At 39.6% G+C, this 16,583-nt stretch overlaps 1 long non-coding RNA gene across 2 annotated transcripts; it reads right to left on the minus strand.

The window, feature by feature from the left end:
• Positions 1 to 3,289: 3,289 nt before the first annotated feature.
• Positions 3,290 to 7,776, minus strand: LOC311607405. 2 transcript variants are annotated; one of them, XR_014782582.1, is made up of 3 exons: positions 7,722 to 7,776; positions 6,406 to 6,519; positions 3,290 to 3,353 (listed from the first exon to the last, which is right to left on the minus strand). It is a non-coding gene; the product is annotated as an uncharacterized lncRNA (long non-coding RNA). The 2 variants fall into 2 exon arrangements; XR_014782583.1 differs by lacking the exon at positions 7,722 to 7,776 and adding an exon at positions 6,607 to 6,709.
• Positions 7,777 to 16,583: the final 8,807 nt, after the last annotated feature.

The following is a 16,583-nucleotide window of genomic DNA, read 5'->3' on the forward strand; positions in this document are numbered from 1 at the left end:
TGTCTTATAAAAGTCGTCCCTTATCTTCCTTTAAAATTGAGATATATCCCTAAGTATATATACCTGAGTATGTTTCTGTGTATGTAGAAATACATTACAATGGTTCTTCTTACTCATGGGCATAAGGTCAACTGTAGTCTGGAAATAATAAAAGGAAATTTCTAGAGACAAACAGTTCTTAAATTTTAAATATTGTGACTGTAAGTGGTATGAGAGCATGTGCTGTCCTGCTGTGCTCCATCTGGATATGAAACCCCTTTGTCAGCATATCTTTACTGAGATGCTACCCAGTAATTTGCACTATAGTGATCATCTACAACATCAGTTGACTGTCACAGTATCATAGTGCTAGTTTCAACTGTGTTGACTCAACAATGTCACCGAAGATACAATAACGATGCCGACAACCCAGTATACCAAGAGATGCCAAGAAGTGTTTCCTTTAAGCAGAAAATGCAGTTCGACACTTAATGAGGAAGAGAAAAAACATCTACAGACATACAATGAAAAATTTGCAAGTTGAAAAGATATTCACGTAACTTTATTTTAGCATATTGTTGTAAGTTCTATGGTTATCAGTTGGCTGTCACAGTTTCATAATGCTTCTGTTAAATAATCCTGAGTTGGCTCAATAAAGGCCCCAAAGTACAATAATGATGCTGGCCACTCATCAAGTGCTTAAGTGAAAATTATTGTTAGTTATTGTAAGTCTGGGTAACTCAGAGAATTGGACTTTCCCATAGGTATTTACCTGTGGGGAAAACATGATATAAATAAGGCTTTGTGCTGAACGTCCACTTCCACTCATGTAACAGAGGGGGGTAACTCCAAATGTAACCTCAAAGCTAAGGGAATCACTGTGTGTCAACTAGATCTTTTCTGCCCGAGAGTCATACTGAATTTAGTGAATACATTGAATCTTAAGTATTTTTGGTTGGTGGTAATGCTCTTGCTTTATTTAGAAATTTAGTGTTGCTTTTTCCTAATTCAGATGCTGATTGCACAGACCTCACATATATCACTCAGAGGATTATGAATTAGAAATGTGATTTTTTTCCTCTCACCATCCATTCCAACGCCTATTGCCCAGAGCTTTGTTTTATTCTTGCTGCTTTGTTGTTTGGCTTTGTTCTTCTAATAATATATTCTGTGTGGAACGAGAACACGTGCCAGTACTTCTTGGTTTATCTATTATAAAAAGTAGGCATATCTGTCTCTTTTTAAATTAATTTGAGTTACCATTTTGAGTTAATCCATTTAAGTAAATTCACAGTCTTCTCTGTCTTCTGTGCTTTGTCAGAGATTTTGATAAAGTTAAACCCGTATATTAATAAAGCTATATTCTGATTATATAAATATATACTGCAGTGCTAAGTGGTATATACATACTTTTTTAAAGAAAGGAGATTCTGTCGTCAGCAAACTAGAATGCTGTGCCTGTAAAGATGAGCACTGGAGACCTGCCAAGCATCCTTTTATTGCTTCTCAAATTCTTCAAGGTTACACAGTGGCCACTAGGCCTAATGACTCAGCTTATGGACGTAAGACAAAGGGCTCCACATTCTTTAAAGCCTATAGGTAAAATAATGGGTGTGAGAACAAAATAATATATATAAATGTGTGTGTGTTTGTGTGTGTGCTCTCATTGAAGGAACACAGAAATCTAAGATAAACGCTGAGTCCTCAGGACCTTGGGCCATAGCAAGGCAGCCAAGAGCTAAGGCAGATGAAACCACCCAGCATGGCAAAAAAGACAACACCCTTGAGCCATCCATCCTGTCTGTTGAACACTTTCATATGATAAAAACCTAGACTGATTTCTAAGCGTATTATCTGCTTTTCTCCTAAATATACTAATGTTTGTGTATCCTTTATTTACACAAATATTGCATCTTGATGAATGCCATCTTTCCTTGGCCTGTCCTAATTTCTGGGAAGATTTTTAGGTACAAAGCATCTTGCCTGGGAAGCGCAGAGCCTCTGAGTTTGGTTTCACTTTGTTGGACCCTATATTTGGTCACACACTGAGATGTACTACTACTTTCTGGGTCACTGAGGAGGCAGCAAGTCCATTCAACCCTGCCATCTTGAGAGGATAAAAGTGAGACTGGACTGTGTTGTTTAGATGAACATGGATCCTAGCCCTGAAAACCAGGAGAGGGCGCACACCAGGGGATCTTCTTCTGTGAGGAGACTGAGTCATTGGCAAACCCACTCTCCTTTCAAACCCAGAACATGGAAAAAGGCATTTCATCCTTGCTACCTTTTGTTGCTTCGATGTTGGTCACCTTTTCCCTAGGCCTTCTGCAGGATCTCAGTGCCCTGATCTTAAATTCCTAGCTCATGCCTCTCTGTTCTTCTGCTTTATCTGACACCAAATCAGCTTCTTGTTTATATATATTCCATTCTTGGGCCATACTACACTGTTCACTGCTCCAGACACAGTAGGACCAGGGAGAATATAGCCCACAAATGAGGCAGACTTTAGTCTTACGCAAAAGCCAACTTCATTGTGAGCATCAGACTAATTATAACTGTTAAGAGGAATCACGTGAGTAAGATATACAATCACAATGGCAAGCTGCATGTGGCTGGTAACCCACAAGCAGCAAAAACATGCTTTCCTATAAAAGCATATAAACAACAATATCCAGTTGTAATGAGTAATCTAAGTAAACTCACCCCTATCTGCGAGGGGCACAAAAGCAGAATCTGAGAACAATCCCGTGTTTTTGAAAAAACTGAGGTCATAAGTTATTGTCTTGGTTTCTAGGAGTTTTCTAACACTCAGAAATCTCCTGTGACTCCTTTCTTGGACAATGTTTGACACTGTATGTTTATGCTCACTGAGCACAATGCAGAAACTGACCTGTAGAATGCATCAAGCTCTCTAGGGAGGAGCAGCAAATGAGGAACAAGAGTGGCTGTGTTCGAGGTCAGGTTTTGCTGTTACCTGCCTGTCTTAGCATGTTTCTTCTCTTCGTTGTCCTCATCTGGAAGGCAAGATAAACATAAACAGACCTGCCCTGCTGGACTAGAGCTGAGGTCACCCCAGCCTTCTTCCAGTTCTTAAAAGCAATCTATCCTTTCTCAGCCCTGCCCCCATTTCCATTTCTTCCTACCATCTGTTCCTCTGGCCAGTGTCTTCTTTCAACTCAGTGGTCACTTCTTCAATGACTAGGCCAAACACCCATTTCTAAAGCTATGTACTGTACACTGAGGGCACTGATCACACTTCTAAATTTATATTGATTTATTATTTAATTAGCAACATTTACCTTCAATAGACTGGGCGCTCCTTGAGAACACACACATCTGTGTTCTCTCACTAATGTCTCTCCAAACCTAAATGTCTGTGGGATAAATAAGAGAATTCAAATAAAGAGTTAACATTGAGACAGGTAAAAGAGACTATGCAGTACAAGTCCTGTGTTGTTCTGATCACTATTTCCTGCTCCACAGCTGATTTCTGTAATATTCCCAAGTATCCAGATCAGAAGGACAACAGAAATGAAATACATTTTTAAACTAAAAAGCACTGGGTGAACAGTAGCATTGTGACCATCCTTACTTTTTCTGTGGCCCCCATGAGTGCCTTGCTCAATGCATTTACACACAGAGACAACGGTTCCTCGGTACCCAGACAGGGAATTGTTTAATTACTAAATAATTGCCCTCACAAACATATCCTTGGTTGTTTCAAGGAAGCAAATCTTGCTGAATCTAATAGTCTACAAGAAATATAAGGTCAAGTTCACCTTTTAAAAAGCTGTCACATGGTCTGGTAGAATATCAGACACAATATGAAACTGTAAATATGGCAGAATAAATTCCAAGGAACTGTTTTATAAATCACTGACAATTATGATATGGGTATAATTGTAAGATGATTAAATATTTGATATCTACTTTTCAAATATATATTTTTTAACAATTTGGACTTCTAAAGCTTCATTTAATGGTGATTAATGCTTTTTACATTAGCAGTAACTATCTCTCTTGATAGCTTAGAGCACTGCAATCATCGTGGCTTAAAAACTGCCAAATGAGCTTGCCTTCACTCAGTCAGACACATAGGTAACGGTATTTGATAGAGTACCATGTAACACATGGTATATCATGTATTGCCATGCAATGCAAGAACTATCAAATGCAAGAAAGATCCACACCAATTGAACTTTGCCTTCTTGCTGGTGATTGTATAAATTTATAAAATTTTTATATTTTATAAAAGTACAAGATACAAAAGTATTCCTGGAACTAATGATTAACATTTTCCTTATAACTCGCAAGTATAAATTAGAAGCTTACTCTCATGTTTGGCAATTGATGGACCATTCAAGAAATATCACTGACAAGAATTGAAGAAAGCTTAAGCACTTTTAATCATATTCCCTATAGAATGAGTGTCTGAGGGCTAACTGTGAAGACTCTAATGATCAGACCCTCTGCCAGTTTCTTTGTTGTAGGGTCCAGCCTCTGCCACGATGACCAGAGGCTAGACTCACTGGGGGCTGCCATAACCATCCATTTGATGCCTCGTAACTTACCACAAACATGTGTACATCTCATTGTCTACCTAGTACTTCTATTTCATCAGGGTTGTACAGAAAAAAATAACATATTTATCCAATAATATGTTGCTGTGTACATACAAACAGCTTTAGTATGGAATTGCCTCGCACAGTTATGAAGCATAGTATTCCAAAATCTGCAAGCCCAACTGGCTGTCTGAAGACCCAGGAGCATCTGTGTTCCAGGTCAAGTGCGCACATCCAGCTGGGCACACCCCTTGAAGTCTATACCACTTCCCAAAAATAATATGACCAGTTTGGCTTCAAGCACTCAACACAAGAGTCCATGGGGACATTTCAGATTCAAACCATAGGCGAGCCCTTCCCTCTAAATTACTACTTGGAATGGCAAGAGTCAAGCATATTTTTGTCCTATAATTTTCAGTTCCTGGAAATCTTCACGGTGGTAAGCATACTTTACAGTAGACTAATGCATGCATTAAGTTCAGGCTAGCAAGGTTCAACTCTGTAGTCTCCATGGCTAAATCGTTTGGGTCCTAATTCAGATCCCTGTTCACATTTGTTATCTTGTTGCCATGTCTCCAACCCCCATTATCCTCATCTATACCCTGTTCTCTTTCTTGCTGGGCTGTTTCCTGCCTTGTATTAATTAATCCTCATTGTAGAGAGCTCTCAGCCAGTCAATAATTGTGCCAAGTCCAAGGCATAAATCCAGGCTTTCTGCTTCAGCCACACAACACCCATCATCCCTGTTTACGTTGCTCTGTTTCTGCCTCTAATAGTTATTACAAAAAACCACACACAGCACAAGAACTGCAGGAGGGGAAACTGCCACCAGGCTGACTTCACATCCTTAGCAGAGCCCTGCATAAAGGCTGCTACTTGGGTATCTTGCAGTTAGAGAAATATTTTGAACAGCTATGTATGGGTTAGGAGATGCTTCTGGTGTAAGGGGAGCTAGAAAATCCTCCCATTAGGTAAAACACTATCCCCTTGCTCCCATTGACTTAGCTCCCAAGGAGTTATTTTCTCTAGAGTTGAGCTAGAGGTGTTTGTCCCCCCAATCTCCTAGATCTAATATTAAATAGCAGATTCCTAGACCCATGTGATGGCTGGTGTTGTCAGCTTGCCAGGGTCTGGAATCACGGGGAGACAAGTCTCCAGGAACACCTGTAAAGGGTGATCTAGCCTCTTGACCCAGCTATGCAAGACTATATTATATCATTGAGGTAGGAACACCCCAACTAAAAGTAGGTGTCACTGTTCTCTGGGCTCGGGTCTTGGAATGTATAAAATGAAGAAAGCTAGCTGAGCACAGGCATTCGATGCTCTCTGTTTATTGACTGTGGTTGCCATGTTATCAGCTGCCTGAAGCTCCTGCCATTGTGACTTCTCCACCATGGTGGAATGTAATCTTGAATGGAAGCAAACCCTTGTTTTTGTCAGAATATCTTATCATAGCAATTGGAAAAGTAACTAAGACAGCCCACCTAAGCCAAATGACTCTTTACCTGAGGGAATGCTTTAATTCTTTGCAGATTTTGTCATAAAGTAGGCATAGTATCACATTTGCTGTGTTCATTCACAATTCTACAAACTCAGTGAGTTTGAGTTCACTTACCTCTTTCAGTATCACCACCATCCTTGTCCAAAATGTCACCATTTCAAACTGAGCCGCTATACACTCCATGGCAATGTCTGTTCTCCTGTCTCTGTTTCTAGGTGTCTCATATAATAGGATCATACAATATTACTATTTTGTGTCTGTATTATTTCATCTAGACTAATGACTTTAGGGATCGTCCAAGATACATCTGATTTGAAAATGACTATAGAGCCCATGCTAACCTCAAACTCAACATCCTCTTACCTTGTCTTCTCAAATTCCAGAATTATGGACACCATGCTCAGCAAAATCCTCTTCCTTTTCAAGGCTGACTGATATCTTATTGTATGAACAACCCCATTTTGTTTACCCGCATATCTACATAGGATATAGAAAACATGTTATTACCATATTTGGCTCTTTTAAATAATACTAGAGTTTCTTTTATTTTTTTGAGGTACTTGCCTAGACACCATTTGGGGACTTGCAGATTATTTGGTTGGCTGGTTGGTTGGTCAGACCTCCTGATTATTCTACCTCAGCTTTTTGCTCATCAGTGGTTATATCCTTAGGATTACAAATGTTTGTCGATTTGACTGGCATTTGCGTTTTTGGACAAACTTTTCTCCTGAGTGTGTTAGCCTACATCTACACAGCCATGACCTTAGAAACTTTGCAAGGTCTTTCATGAAATCTCTCACATATTTAGTTTTTAATTTTAGTTTACTTTAAAGAAGAATGAACAGCATGGTGGTATCACCTCTCATCTTTATCTCGCCCCTTTTATGTCTATATTAAGGAGCTAACACTCTGACCTGACAAGGTGTGAGAAGTATCAATGTGTCCTCTACTTTTCCATCTTATTTTCATCACAGTAATTGGAGTGCCCTTCCAAAAACATGTGTCTCTTCTTTTCCGTGCCATCCCGCCTTCTTTGATAACTGCTCAACATTGTTCATAAGCTAAACGATGAGCCACAAACTCTTCATTCTGACTTTCAGAGACATTAACAGTCTGCCTTCCTTTACCCTCAGACCTTCTAGAAACGCTACATTTTGCAGAGGGCTTGTTTGTACCATCAGTGAAAGTATTACCAAGAACTTGTTAGAGGAGGAAATTCTCCTGTTACAAACACACTCTATCAGAGTCTTTGGTGGTAGAAGCAGATGGGAAGACCTAGTGACCTGTGCTGCAATAAACCCAGCAGGTGATTCTCAGCTTGCAAATTACCACACCTGAAGCCAAATTATTACTGATAGTCCTCCTAGACCATATCACATGTCACCTCATATTTGCCCTCATATAATTCCACTTGCCCACACGTAACCCTCTCTTTCAGACAATCCAAATCCTGGTAACCTCCAAGGCTCATGCCAGTCACTGCCTTCTTCCAGCACCCTCTCCCAGCTCCTTCTCAGCAATTCTTCACTCTGCATGGGACTCAGGTAGGCACTTTGCCATGCTCGCCCTGTACAGGTTCATATCCTCTGTGTTGACATGGCAAGCAACAGTGACTTGTATTTATTTCATTCTATTTGAGTAAATCTGATTTACTGCTACTATCTTCAAAGGGCACTTACCAAAATACATCCCTGGTCCCCTCAGACCTGCTAGAGCGCCATGCTGTTAGTCCACTCCTACGGTAACAATGACAATTATGACATGATACAGGCAGAAAACCAGGCATGCTGTACCAGCTCTGAACCGAAGAATAGAGGGTGATGTTGAGAGTTGTGAAAGTCATGGGAGAAACAAACGCTTGTTTCAGGCCATGGTCGAGACTGGGCTACAGCAATGGGTGAAGACTGGGGCGCAGAAGCTCGATTTTGTCTATACCTACTGGGGCCCCAGGATAAAAAATGAAAAGCAACCCAGGTGCTGGATTATGGCACACAGTCTGAAGAATGTGCTGCGTCCTTGCAATTACTCAAAAAGGAATAAACAGGGAGCTTTGTGTCAGGAAGCCAGGAGGAAGTGCCAGGTTCCATTACATCTTCTACAAAGCCTGAGAGGAGGAACCACAGGAAGGCTGGATGTAATTTTCCTCCCAGATGTGTAAGTGACTCCCTATTTCCCAGGGAAGTTGTGCTGTGTTGTAGTGGGCGACTCCTTCCTTGTGCTGAAGTGCTGCCCAAGTCACGAGACAATAAGGAAGGGAATGCTTTCCTATCTGAAATGTGATGAGGGGATTCATTAGAAATGCTGTTATAGAAACTAATAAAGTGATGGATGACTTCTGTCACCTTTCCTTCTAATCGTTGTTGAATGTTGCTGAAAGCAATTATTTGTAATCCATCTTGATGTAGTTGGTAGCCAAGTGTACTCCGTAGAGAATAATGAATGTACTGGTTATGGTGAATTTCTCAGGGGAGAGAATATGAGTGAGTTGATGAGTTAGAGGATTTTAAAGAATTTTGCCTCTAGGCTGTAAAAGAAAAAAAATTTCCCCCATCAGCCATTCCAGGTAGTTTGTGTATCTCAACCATTAAAAGTAATATTGCTTTGTCTCTAAGGAGACATGGGTCTTTTTGAGTGGTGTACTGGGAATAAGCACACACATAGTGTCCCTGAAGATTCACACGCTGCATACAGAGACAGGAAAAACATGTTGTTTTTTCAAAGCTTATAATTTTTAACAATATAAGCAAGTGAAAAATATCATATTTAAAGTAGTACCAATGTTTATTGTGGCAAAAAGCTTAATTCATTAAATGAAGTTCAAAGCTACTCACTGTGGTTGAGGGTGGGGTGCACGAAGTGCCTTGCCTACGAAAATGTCCTAATTTCTCTTGCCCAAGAGGTTCATGAGGAGAGAAATCTTTAAGTATTTGCAGACTCCACGAAAACAGCCAATCAGTTTCTAGAAAACTGAAACACTTAATAATTTGTAATTTCTAGAATAAACTCTCAAATATTCATATTTGATGGCAAGATAAACCTGTTTTTTAGGATCCCAAGGGTGGGATCAGAACGGTCTTGTGAGAGAACAGGTGAGGTTAATCCACTAGAAGACCAACTACCTTGTACAGGAGCTTGATTGCTGCCAGCTGAAAAGATCTCATGAACAGACTCTGGGAGGAGATATATAAATGAGCCCAGAACTGGAGGCGGGTATTTTTTGTTTGGTTGGTTGGTTGATTTTGGGTTTTTGTTTTGTTTTGTTTTGTTTTTTGTTTTTTGTTTTTTTGGAGACTTCACGTAGTTTTGGCTGTTCATTGCTCCACTTTGACCTGCTCCGAGAGAGAACTGCTAGAGGGAAGGCTTCAGGGCTCCAGCTCCTGCTGAGGTTTTGGGTTCTGGTTACTCCAGGTTCCAGCAGAAGAAATCCTGCTGAACACGCCAGGAGAATCATTCCTTGGAACTGATATCCTTACTGTTTTTGTGTGTGTGTGTGTGTCTGTTAATCCTCTTTTACTATTGTTTTGGTTAGTCAGGTTATAAATGACGTATGCTCAGTTAATAAGTTGTAATAAAATATATTGGTTAAGAAAATTGAGCCTACACATACTACTTTTTAGTTTCTCCTGGTTAAGTATGGTTGTTTTGTTGTTGTGTTTACATAGGTTTTTCACTCTCTGTTCTACCCTATCACATCCCTTGATGCTCTTTCTGCTATTGATAGGGAGCATTCTGCCTGAGGAGCTACCTGCTCAAAGCCAGATAATCCCAATGGGTGAGAATAAGACCATTATGACAATTGTTGAGACAAATCTAAAGAAGTTTTATTAAATACTGGCCAGTACAAAGGGAACTGTCAGGTCCAGGCCTGGGATGCCCAGAGAGTGGGGTTGAGCTTATAAAAGCAAAACCTACAAGGCTATATACTTTCCATTTTGTCCAATCAGGGGCAAGCATACATCCTGATGTACTTCCCTGCCTACATAATCTCCTGCTTACACGTGATCAAACACATCCTGTGCAGTTGGGGTAACCAACCATGTATACAAAAATGAAAACACATGGCTTGCTATCTTACATGAACAACAGCCCCTTGCATACCATGAAGTTATTGGGCCTTGGGAATGTAGGGCATACAGATTTATCTGTCCTTGGGCAAGTAGGGCTTAAAGGTTAGAGGTATTTTGTTTTATACCTCTATTAAGCACAATAATTTAAACTTAAAACATAACTTTAGCCATCACTAGCCAAGTTTGGAATAGTTCACAGAAGTACCCATGTCATTGATTTCGAATGACAGGAAAGGGTTAACACTCAGTTTCTATTCTCATTAGAGACAAAAACTCAAATGGCCATGTAGGGATAGCAAACTGTCATCCCACCCCCCTGGAAGGCTCAATACTTTTAGTCTTTAAGACAAGCCAACTATAGACAGACAATAAGGAGAAAAGAGGCCTAAAAATATATTCACAAAAACAGGCATAATAGTCACAGAATACAAAACTCAAAGAAGGACCTTTATCCCAACCTTAAAATTCTTCAGAATAGAGAGAGAAGATGGATCTGTCAGCAATATAAAAAATAATAAGTGACTCTCAGGGGTGCTAAACAGGCAAGAGAAACAGACAGTGGCCCGGGGCAGAGTTCACCTGATGAAGAGTGTCAGTCTAGTTTTTCTTCCTATAAATCATTCTTCAGAGGTATCTAGACTCCAGGTGGACGAGGCAGCTTCAAAGAGAAGCCTGTCCAAGGCTTTGTGAGAAAACAGCACAGGGCATAGTTTGAAGTCCTTACTAGAGTTTTTACAACAGACACCTGAGCTCCATCAGCCCCAGCAGACAGGGGTCAGCAACCCATCCTGAATATACCAGCTAAAGGGACAAATGCTAGTGAAATGCTGGGACGGCTTTATGTAGTGTGGCCATGTTGGGAAGAAGAATAGATAAAGAGATGTGGGAAACTCAAGCCCATCTTCAGAGTGTTGACATGGGCTTTAAGTTTAAATAGAGAAAGAACTGGGCATGGGACAAGACAGGTGCACAATTGATTGGACTTGGTCAAGGTGTGGTCTCCTTGATCATTGTCTCAATTCTTGTTATGCAAGTTAGCCAAAGAAATCAAATTTCTGTCATCGTTTAAGAGATCAGCCTGATTCCTACAAAGCACTGTCTCCTCCAGGGCAATGCCTGGCCTTTGGGGAGGAAGCTCTTAAAGGAACCTGCTCTTTCAGTAACCCAAGATCACTCTGTTCCTTGGAAGAAGTTAAAGAGTCAGTGAGGCACAAAATAACTGCATCCTGGAGGTAATGTATTTTAACAAAATTACCTTCTATGTATCTGTTTCTAAGGAAGTGGAGAAGGAGGGGAGTAAGAATGACCTTGATTCTTTTTTAGGTCAAAGTATTCAGCATGCCAGAGCATCATACTGTTCACTATCATTTCCTGAGCTCCAAAACAAAAAGAAAGGCTGAGGGTGTTAGAGTGTCCTTTGACAATAACAGACCTTGTGAAAATTAATTCACAGAGATAAAAAAAAAAAAGTAAGTCCTCTTTGGCAAAGCTACAAAAAAAAAAGTAAATAAAAATTATGTCCCAGCAATGGTATCCTGTCACCTGTACCCACGGAGTGCTGGGATTACAGGCAAGGTACCACAAGTTTTTTTTATACTTTCTGCCTTGACAAAAAGGTACCCACCCCTCTCTCCTGCCTTCATCTGCCAGTTACCTTAATGATACTAATTTTAACTCACTTGGTTCTTTCCTGTGCACTGATCCCCTCCCCGCACCATTCTTCTATTATACTCTCATCAAATCAATCTTCCTGAATTGATGTCCTGTCCTGTTTCCTTGACTAGAGGCCTCCTTCATGGCCAGCTGACCTCATATTAGCATGCAACATTCTGCATAACAAAACCTTAGCCAGCTTTTCCAGTCCTCCCTCTCCCCAAGTGTCCATTATCTTCAACAGCTTCCCACTACTATATTTGTTGCTCATACTGCCTACAACAGGGATTAGCAACCACCATCTGCTGTGTACTGAAACTACCAAATGTCCTGCTTAGTACTGTAGCTCGTACTAAATTCTGCTTTGTTCTTTGTCCCTTTGCACTCAACTGTTCAAATGTTCCCTTTCATTGAGAAACCTTGAGCATGCAAATTTGGGGCTCTCTCAAGCTTTCACTTTTCTTCATTCACCATTATACATATGAAGTTTTACAAAGCTGAAAGCTCTTTGGGGATAAGGACAGTTTCATACATAATATGAATGTGCGTGTGTGTGTGTGTGTGTGTGTGTGTGTGTGTGTGTATGTGTTCTCCCTTCCATAAATAAATAGGAAAATAAGATCTAGACCAAATTAACTTGTGATCAACTTCAGTTAAAGTCAAACATAAGCCATTTCCTGGCTTTCTGAAAATGGAAAGTTTGTTTTTTTCTTTGCCAGTGACTCAGTTTATGCTGCTCTACTGAGCTCTCATGGGGCAATAGACCCAGAACACAGTGTAAGGGGAAGCTTGAAGTTGAATAAATTCAGTGGCTCTGTTTAGCATTCTCTTTGGCCAGACTGTCCCTATGGATTTTGTCCATTCATTAATTGTTATTTGTTACCTTATTGTGTTGGCTGAGTTTACAACTGTACAAGAAGAAATATGTGATGCCTCTGTGTTACCTATCATGAGGGTGACAGCAGACACTTCTAGATAACAAGAAACAAGCATAATACATGTATTCAGAATTTTATATGGCTTGGGAGCTTCAGTAATAAAGACTGAAAGTCCCCAGTGTTGGGCTTCGAACCCAAGACAAGAGGCTGAGGGGCTTTTAACCAAAGCAGACCTGACCTCCAGCTTCTCCCAGTGTCCCTAGGTCCCTACCTGCTGCAGGGCAAGGCTGGCATACCCTGCCCTCTACCCTGCACTCTCCATCCCAGGGCCAGGGCTTCTCCTCCTCCACAGGCTCTTCACTGTATAATCCAGATCTTTGGGTTCCCATCTCTCTTCCCCCTCTCTCCTTCTTTCTGCATTGTTTGTCTCTGGTTTTTCTCTATTCCCTCTCTGTCTCCCCCTTCACTGCTGCTCCCCTGGCCACATTCCTTGGGACAGGTGGACTTGCAGAGAGCAGCCCCCCAATACATCTGCATTTGTATACTTTAACTGTATTAAATCAGCCCATCTTGACACATCAAGCATTTTTATCAAACAAGGTAACTGTTATTTAATACTTAGGTCCAATAAACATTGGACAGTTGTGTAACAATGTGATTGGACATGGTACCATTTCCTGACATTGGGCTGAGTGAGAAAACCTAACAAGCTTGTCTGCTCAGACTCTTCTTGACCTCATTTATGGATTTTTTTTTAGAACAAGATCATTCTGAAATGAGAATCTCCTAGGAGAAAAAGAAACTATGACTTTTCTAGTGGAAGAAGCATTCTAGTCTCGTGACCTGTCTTGGAAAACAAGAATTCTGATTTTTCTTACTTCGTTTGTAGGAGGAATAAAAGAAAGATGGGCAGGCGAGAAGGCAGAAACACTGCTTCTCAGACTCTTCCCATATTCAGTTCATAGTTCTCAGTGTGTCAAGGTGGCATAATCTAAGGATTTAAGTTCAGAACATTGATACTATATAAAAGAAAGAATCTGCTACTCTCCATGTGTGTTATTGATTTTTATATACCCTTAGATATTCCTATGAAGATTTATATTGGAATTTAAGAATTTAAATTCTGTATCTGTGACATTCAAAAGCTTACCAAGTCACATACTCTGGGGAATACTTTCAGCTACATGGTAAAATACAATAAAACATCTTACAGAAATTATGACATACTTTGGAATTATAGAATGGATGACATGATGGGCACTGTTAAACATATCTGACAATCCAAACCATAAAAGGTGTGTGCATTTAATTTAGCACGTGCAGATCACTTCTGTTCAACCAATAAGTTAATGGTAGAGTATCTCCTTCAGACAGGAAACAAACCTAACAAGTGGTCCAAAGAAAGACATAGGCTTTCAGCTGGACAGAGAAGAGCTGCTGTGTTTTCAGATAACTTCCGGGGAAAGAAACATATCCATCAATGTGAAAATCCCATGTTCTTCACAGACCCAACAAAGAGAAACACACATCTACACATAGAGTGAATCAAAAGCGAGTCGGAAAAATACATATTATGGAAACTCTTGTCACATAGCCAAAGACATTTTGTTATAGCTGAAGAAGGAAACCCACAGCTAAGCCCTAGAATATAGTACCCGGGTTCTAAGGCCCCACAAAAGCTCATTAAGCTTTAATCGTTCAATACTTTTTCTAGCCCAAAGTTTATATGCTACCACAATTCTCTCCTAAACAACATGGTCAAGTCTGTCCCAGCTGCACCCCACCATCCTGGTACCAAATATCTGTCTAGGTTGCAGTATCTATTGCTGTGAAAAAAACACCACAAGCAAAAACAACTTGAGGGGGAAAGGGTTTGTTTGACTTACAATCAAACTTCACAGTCCATCATCAAAGGAAGTCAGGCAGGAATCTGAAAGCAGAAAGTGAGGCAGAGGTCATGGGGGAACACTGCTTACTACCTTGTTCACCATGGCTTGCTCAGCCTGCTTTCTTACACAAGCCAGGACCACCTGACCAGGCGTGGCACTACTCAACGGTGGCCTAGGCTCTCCCATATCAGTTGTTAAGTAAGAAAATACCCTGCGTACTTGCCTACAAGCAACATGATGGCAGCATTTTCTTAAGTGAGGCTGCTTTTCCCATATTCTACATTGTGTCAAGTTGACAAAACAAAAACAAGCAAACCAACAAAAACAGCAACTAACCAAGACATTAAGAAATATATTCATTATAACGTGTCTCGTTGACTCCAAATTATCCATCAGAGTGTCTAAGATTTGTGAAAGAATAAGATTCCACTGTACTAAGGACAGTACAAATAAGTACTATGTATCTTAGCTGTGTGCTTTTGTAAACTTGTTCCTAGCCATATTGTGTGAATGGATGATTTAACCAATTTCTTTTTGAGTTCAAAGAATAACCAGTGATGCATTCTTGTTACTCTTTGTCACAAATATTCATTTTTCAGTAGTTAATTATTTTTAATGTTTGGACCCACAGGAGAAAATTCCTAGGAGGGCAACATAAATATCCGGGAATTGATGCTCTCCTGTCTATATCTGGTCCATATCTGATGCATGACTCTCATCAGTTTCAGGCTTTAAAATAAAGATGACTCTGCACGATACCTGGGTAGAATTGTGTAGACTTGCATAGGTCTTGAATTCCTGGATGCATCTCTCAGGTTATGATGGTAGAAAGTTAAGAAGAAAATATCAGATTTTATAAATCAGCTATACTTTTTCCATTATTAGAAAACACTTTGATATGCAAATCAGTAAATATATTTGAGTTATAACTCTGTTTAAACAGTTTATTTCAGAGCCAACTTTTCAAGAATTTTCCTGAAATTTAAATGTGCTAATCATATGCTAAAAGACATATTGATACGTTGCCTAAACGAGACTTCATAAATACAGGTTATTTTTTAAATGAAGTCCTTTTTCTTTATACACACACTTATACACACACTCTTCCTTTTAACAAAAGTAGTTGCTAAAAATGGCAAAAGAAACACTCAATTGATTTTTTTTTTTTTTTAGTTTTTGAGACTCCCAGCAAATTTACCTTGAATATTTCACACCTTGATTTTATCTATCTTCACGGGTAGACATGGTTTAATGTGTCAAATTTCCAAATTCTAGTGTAAACAGTTGTTTTTTTAATTTTCATTGGGTTTTTTTTTCTGCCACTCTGGGTCTCCAGTGTTCCTTTTTGAGATATATATCCACAGCGTTTGTGTTTGTCACAGATTTGAAGTTGAATCACTTTTCTTTGTAGATTCACTTTTGAGCCACCCTACAGTATTTGAACATCGGAGTCATGTCTGAGTGCATATGTAAAATTCTCAAAGATTACAAAGAAAATATCCTGAAAATACTGTCTAAGCTATGAGCCAAAGTGCACTGAAAAATAAAGTGGTACTTGTAACAAAGATACTCAATGAAAGTAAGACCCTGGGGTTTTTTTCTTATTCTGTCCCAATAAATATTTTTTTACTTGCCCATGGATCAATAAGTGATCAAGTACTAGAAAAAAAACATATTTAGTGAATTGGGAATCAATAAGAGTCACAACCATTTTGGTAAAAAATACAGTCATCTAATATGAAAACACTTTTAAAAATAATTGTGGGCAGAGCTGTGGTGATGTGGTAAATCAAAATATCCCCTATGAAGACAGCTGGCTTCATATATATTTAAGTTTTAGGATGGACTACAAACTCAAAGCTGCCACCATTAGTCAGTCCTATTTCTGCTAGAATCAACTTTTCAAAGATGCCTAAAGAAATAACATGAGTCCAAATTTAATTTTAGTTTTCAATTTTCTACACAGTAAGGTCTTATTTTTTAAAGGCAAAACAACCTACCACCCACATTTTATAAATGACTTGATTCATAGACAGATTCTGTAGGACAGGACG

This window comes from Acomys minous, assembly GCF_964271855.1.
Source record: "Acomys minous genome assembly, chromosome: 10".
NCBI classification, from domain to species: Eukaryota; Metazoa; Chordata; class Mammalia; order Rodentia; family Muridae; genus Acomys; species Acomys minous.